The following is a 5,971-nucleotide window of genomic DNA, read 5'->3' on the forward strand; positions in this document are numbered from 1 at the left end:
AATTATTACTGTATGTGTATTAGTCTTACTGTCATTCAAACTGTGTATTCATTGTTATGTCTTTCACAGGGACCAAAGCAACATAATTTCGTTCAGCTTGCACTACTGCGTGTATCTATCTGATCGACAATAACGTTACTTAGACTTCAAAGTATTGCTGCCTTGTGGACATCAATTGAAAACTGTACTTTATGTATACAAAATGCAGACGATGCTAATCCCTTCCCTGTCTAATAAGCAGGTAACCACTTTTAGTCATAAGGGATAGACAACGTGCACAGAGTCATACCTACTTACTTGTTCTGTTCTTTGTCAATATATGTCACACCTGTAAGCATAGTCGTCCTACATAACATGATATGACTCAGCAGTTCTAAACATCTCCCTTTCCTAGCTGCCCAAATTCCTACCTAATTCTATTTGCTCTTTGTTCCTTCACTGTGCTATTTAACATAAATTAGGTCACTGTTGCTGCCTGTCATTCATTTGTGGTTGGCAGTGTGGTACGAGTCTTTTATACCCATCCGACACAATACAACTTGTACTGCAAACATCTGAAGTTTAGGGGTTAGTCTGATAAACACCTTGCCCTGGAAAGTGTAGCACTTTATTCACTGCCTGCGACTACACCCTTCTGTCTGTGCTCTTCTTTATATTATCTGATCTGCCTCTTCTCTTGCCAGTTCCTATGTCTTTTTTTTCCTTTAACTTTTTGATTTCCTGATTTAAACACTTGTTATTTGCTCTTTTGCACCTAGGGTCATACCTCTTACCTAGTTCTGGACAAAGCAAAAAATAATGGTGGGACAAAGGCCCAACGCAGCAGGGATATTTTTAAATATTGCTCTATTTCACTTAAAATGCTAACAAAACGATAGTTTTTACATCAACATGCATTTTAGAATAATAATAGATATAAAACTCTAATGTCTGGGATAACTGACCAACAGTAATTAACAGTGATTTACCAGATGAAAAATACAATGTATGAGGGTCATTAAGGAATGTCTAGGGTTCAAAGTTGTTCATTTACTTAATTAATTATTATTTTTTGATTTCAACTTTTTTTTACAAGGATAATGCTCTGATTACTGAGGCCTTGAACTCCAAAGGAGCAAAAAGACATGCTTTAATTTATGACTGTAACAAGAAAATAATCTGACACAGATGACAATATTAAATGTGATGTAGCTCATAGATGGCATTGCAAACGTTAACGGTGCAGACATATTCTGCTTACATAAGACACGAGCAGTATATCTGCATGATTCCAGATATGAGAAAGGACGCTGTGTAACTAAGGGTGGAGATTTCCAAGTTCATACGTAATATGAATTCATAAAGGATGCTGATAATGAGGCACAGAGAATGAATTGACAAAAAGATTAGATTATATTTGGGGACTTGATTATATCAGAAGAAGATTTGTGAATCAGTGGAATTTGGCTCATTTTCTAAGAACATCTACCATCTCCTGGGGACCTAAAATGGAAAGGGAGGGAGAAGTGTAAACTGCTTTGTGGGCAGTTTTTGAAGCTACAGTTTGCTTCCTCTCTTGCTGTTTTGTAGAACCTTATCACAGATTATAATTGTTGCTTCCCATATAGATTCAAAGCTGATTTACACATTTATTGCAAGAAACATGTAAATCTTCCATTAAGGCAAAACGTTCTTTGTATGAAGAACACAGACCTTCTGCCATACAAGGATGCCACTAATCGAACACAGGTCAACAGCACTACAGTAGAGCCTTTACTGCTCTGTGCCACAGGCCACTTAGCCTTCTGGTCTTTCTGGTATCAAGAGTCAGTGCAATGCTTGTTGAGCCACTTATGTTTTGCTTTTTAGTTTTTTGTAACATCTCTCTCACCTCCCGGCTCTGCTTGTATCCCTCTAACTAGTCAGTGCAATGCTTGTTGAGCCACTTATGTTTTGCTTTTTAGTTTTTTGTAACATCTCTCTCACCTCCCGGCTCTGCTTGTATCCCTCTAACTGTGATGCTACACATCTTGTCAATGCCCCCCAGGTACCTATAGACCTCCTTATTGGGGAGTCCCACACATTTCCTTTTTTTAAGTTTAACTCTGATATCTCAGGCAGCTGGCCTATTGAAGAAATTCCTACAGCTTGAGAACAAGGATAACATAAAGAGCCACAGACTGGAAGTTGGCAGCCATCATCCTGCTGTAGCACGTCTGTTACAATCCCTTCCCAAGAGGAGGGATGTCTAGTGACACCAGCAAGTCTATCATGTATGTCTTTGAAAAGATGGTCTCCAGAGGCTGCAAAGGCAGCAATTCTCCATTAATCTTCCCCCCAGGGTCAAAGAAGTGGCTGTTGGCTATTGTATCCTGTCATCTTAGCTTACCTTACAAGTTACACAAGCCCATTCCTCATTCTGGGTGACCAACTCCACAGACAAATGCCCTAACTCTGTGTCTTTGCATATAATTAAATCACAAAGCACAGTGCTTACAGTCCAGCATTCTTAGCACTTGTTTATATTCATGTGGGAATCAACTCTGCTTTACAATTCCTTAAGTTGGTATAGGTGATATTGTGTGTAACAAAAAGCATCTTAAGTAAACAAAGCACTGAAATAACAATAACAGAAGCAAAACAGTTAATCATAAGGTAAATGAGAGATGACCCATGGGACAAACCTACAAAGAGGGTAGAGCTAGGAGTCTGGACTCTGAAAAAAGTGTCCACTTGTTTGTTTAGAAGCCAGTGAACACAGTATGGCTACATTACTTACAGCAAAACTGTAATGCTCTCCCATTGGGCTTTTTTGTGATTTTTATAGCATTACTGCTGTCTACTCCATCCAGGGTAGTATTAAATGCTTGGTTACCAGCAATCCCATCCAGTCTTTATCCTTCTGTGTTAGGGGGACATCTTGGACTACTGAAGACAGGATAGGCAACCGCCGATACCAGTCCAAATATAACAGTTTACAAAACTATGGCATGCCCCACCAATATAAAGGAATTACACCTAAATATGTCATGGTGATGTGTAGGTATACAAAATCCTAAAATACCCAAAACGTGGAGAGACATAGTTATAAAACTAAAATAGAAGAAATAATGGTATAAATCAAACACAGTAGCGAGTGAACAATGCAAAGCATAAAATGTGTAGAAATATTTGACAGAACTGGAGACTTTCTATACTCAGATATTACTCATGTTCTATGGTATGAGAAATGACCAAACTGTGTGTATGTGATTTCTGTCATCACAGATTCCTGCTGGGTTCAAGGATATAGAATCATGATTTAATCCCATACGAAGTCATGTGACATTAAAACCCTGTAGGAACTTCATGGCAATAGGTTCAAAAAAGCTTGCATCGGGGTCTCTGAACTCTGTGTTTCACTGCATGCATATCGTAATGGCAAATATCAATAAAAGAAAACAGTAAGAGGTTCTGCTGTCATCAGATCAGCTGTGTAACCAATTCACTTCACTACACTAATTTCACAGTTTCAGTAAGATATCTCAGTGGTAGGTAAACTGGATACCCCCGTACACACATGCACAGGGAAAATAAGAAACTTCTTGCTTTCTACAGTTCAACAATTAGCTTTGCTCAGTTGAAAATGAAATAAAACAAGTCTCCAAGCACTTGATCATTTTTCAAGTTATGAAGTGCAACGCAGAGCTTGCTGCATTTCATTTACCCACAAAGTTATCAACTAGGTATCCAAGGACACCAGAATAAAACATTAAGAAATGAAAACAGAAAGCAGGAAGAAGTACATCAGCTTACAGTTATTGCTAAATGCGTACATGTTCACCACACAGTATTTTTATTCTAGTTCTCTTTATCATCTTTTTTCAATATGTAATATTGAGAAAACATTGCAACATATTGTTTATCTGAAATTTGCTGTGAAAGTAAATGAATCATCTCTAAGAAAGAAACAGACTAATTCACTGTATACATCTAAACTTTTGTGATATTTGCCAAGTACTTTTAGTCTGTTCCTCATAAAATTTGTGCTTTTTCTGGAAAATCACTGAAAACTGAAGTCACTAAATAATGACATACATTTGAGTTTCAGACTTCATATCCTTCAGAAAATGCATGCTAACACAAATTGTGTTATTCTAGCAACTTTCTAAATTTATAAGAGCAATATTTAAAATCTGTCCCTATTTTGAGCCCTTCTCCCCCCATTATTTTAAGCTTTATAAAGAGGTATTAGTTGCTGTGAATTGGTGTGTTTATGTGTATGTATAGATACATCCATATAAGTAAGCAGATAAAAACACAAGGTGACAAGTCAGACATTGATGCATCTGTACAGTAACAACACAGTGCTAGTTTCTGGTCAGCCTGTAACTTTTGTTTCAACAGTATGTTTTGTACGATATTTAAATGATAACTACACATGCTGCTGTTAGTGCATGTCTCACAGTGCAACTATTTGTCATTCTTCGCTTTTCCACCAACATTAGTATCCTCATCTTATCAGTACACCATGAGACTAAACCAGACATTAAAGGAAACCTTAGTAAAACCACAGCACTTCTCTCTTAATCTCTTTTCTGCCTTTCAGGTTCCTTGATGCATGTGTTGCAACCCTTTTGATGCACTTCTTTGCAACAGGTGGAAAGCATAATGTGATTACTTCCTTCTTTACAAATTTCTGGTTAGCTTTTATTAATTTACCTGGAATGTAGATCAGTTGTCCTCTTGTTAGCAGAGCATTATATGAAGTTATCTGAATTAATTCTGTCCCCAAACAAGGCAGGCTAAAACTGAAGAAAAAATAATAAAACATAAATACCAGTCTCTTCAAGCTGGCTGTGTGTTTGCTCACAACTGCCAAGTGAGGGCTGACTCACTCCACAGGAGCGGAAACACCTACCCACAAGGCTGTCTGTAAGAGAAGGAATGGAGATCTACATACTGGACTGGTACTTTCTTGTTTATTCATGCCTTAAGAAAATGAACTAAAAGAACTGTAAATGTTTGATAGTTTGCAGGCAAATTTAAGAAATATTTACTCAAATGAATAATGCATTTTTCTTTTGAATCATGTTTATTACTATCGTATGTTCAGACTTTTTCCCTGGGAAAAAAGAAAATAATTGTGTTTCTCAATAAATGTTACTTATACTATTTATATTATTTTAATGTTGATGCAAAGGGAAGTGATTGTCATTATTTAGACTATGTTTAGTACTTTGTGATTTATATTTATGTGTATATATACATATATGAAATCATGGATAAGACGTGTTGATGATTTTCTCCTGAGGAAGAATTTATTCAATATATCTGCAAAGTCAAGTGATATCTTATTCAACCTGAAATAGACTGAAAGAAGGAAAATGCACTGTAGGCTTTAGTATAACAGATGACGTTTGTGCAATAGTTTTTACACTGCCTAATGTTTACTTCTGCTTCGTGCATTTTAGCTTTTTCCTTACTGGACTGCAATGTACAGAGTGCTGTTTAACGGTTTTATAATTTTGTTTAAACAAAATACATAAATTAGTCAGGGTGGCTTGTTCCTCGTGTAAAAAAATTCCAGTCAGGATGAGCAAACACCATCATGTCACAATTACATTTATTTGACTGAGTTTCTCATATGGACATCTCACCACTTCCTTCTAATTTTCTCACTCTGTATACTTCTCAGCACTGACTGTATAACCTAAGTTTTCTCTTGAATGATCACACAGATCTGAACTGTACCGAGTCCTCAGAGAATACTTTTTAAGTAATAGGATATGCATGTCATACATGATGAATTCATGTATGATTCAACATCAGTGTCTCATTGTTCTGCATGATCATCTTTGATGCTGGAAAAATAAGAAGGCTATGGGTTCTAGCCTCATAGCAGTTATCTGGATTTAAACTGCAGTGCAGCTTGATTGGATTTTTTTATCTTAATTTTTTTTGTGCATCAAATAAGTCAACCAGGCAAAATTGTCTCTTTTCAGGATCAATC

At 36.6% G+C, this 5,971-nt stretch overlaps 1 protein-coding gene across 1 annotated transcript in view; it reads right to left on the reverse strand.

The window, feature by feature from the left end:
• SYTL1 (synaptotagmin like 1) overlaps window positions 1–4,843 on the reverse strand; it is a 1,083,808-nt gene extending 1,078,965 nt beyond the window's left edge. Inside the window, exon 1 of the mRNA XM_044084360.1 lies at window positions 4,681–4,843. The gene's annotated coding sequence lies outside the window, so the exon portion shown is untranslated. The remainder of the gene's footprint in view (window positions 1–4,680) is intronic.
• Window positions 4,844–5,971: the final 1,128 nt, after the last annotated feature.

Source organism: Protopterus annectens, chromosome 1.part1 (genome assembly GCF_019279795.1).
Source record: "Protopterus annectens isolate FY-2018-M chromosome 1.part1, PAN1.0, whole genome shotgun sequence".
NCBI lineage: Eukaryota > Metazoa > Chordata > Ceratodontiformes > Protopteridae > Protopterus > Protopterus annectens.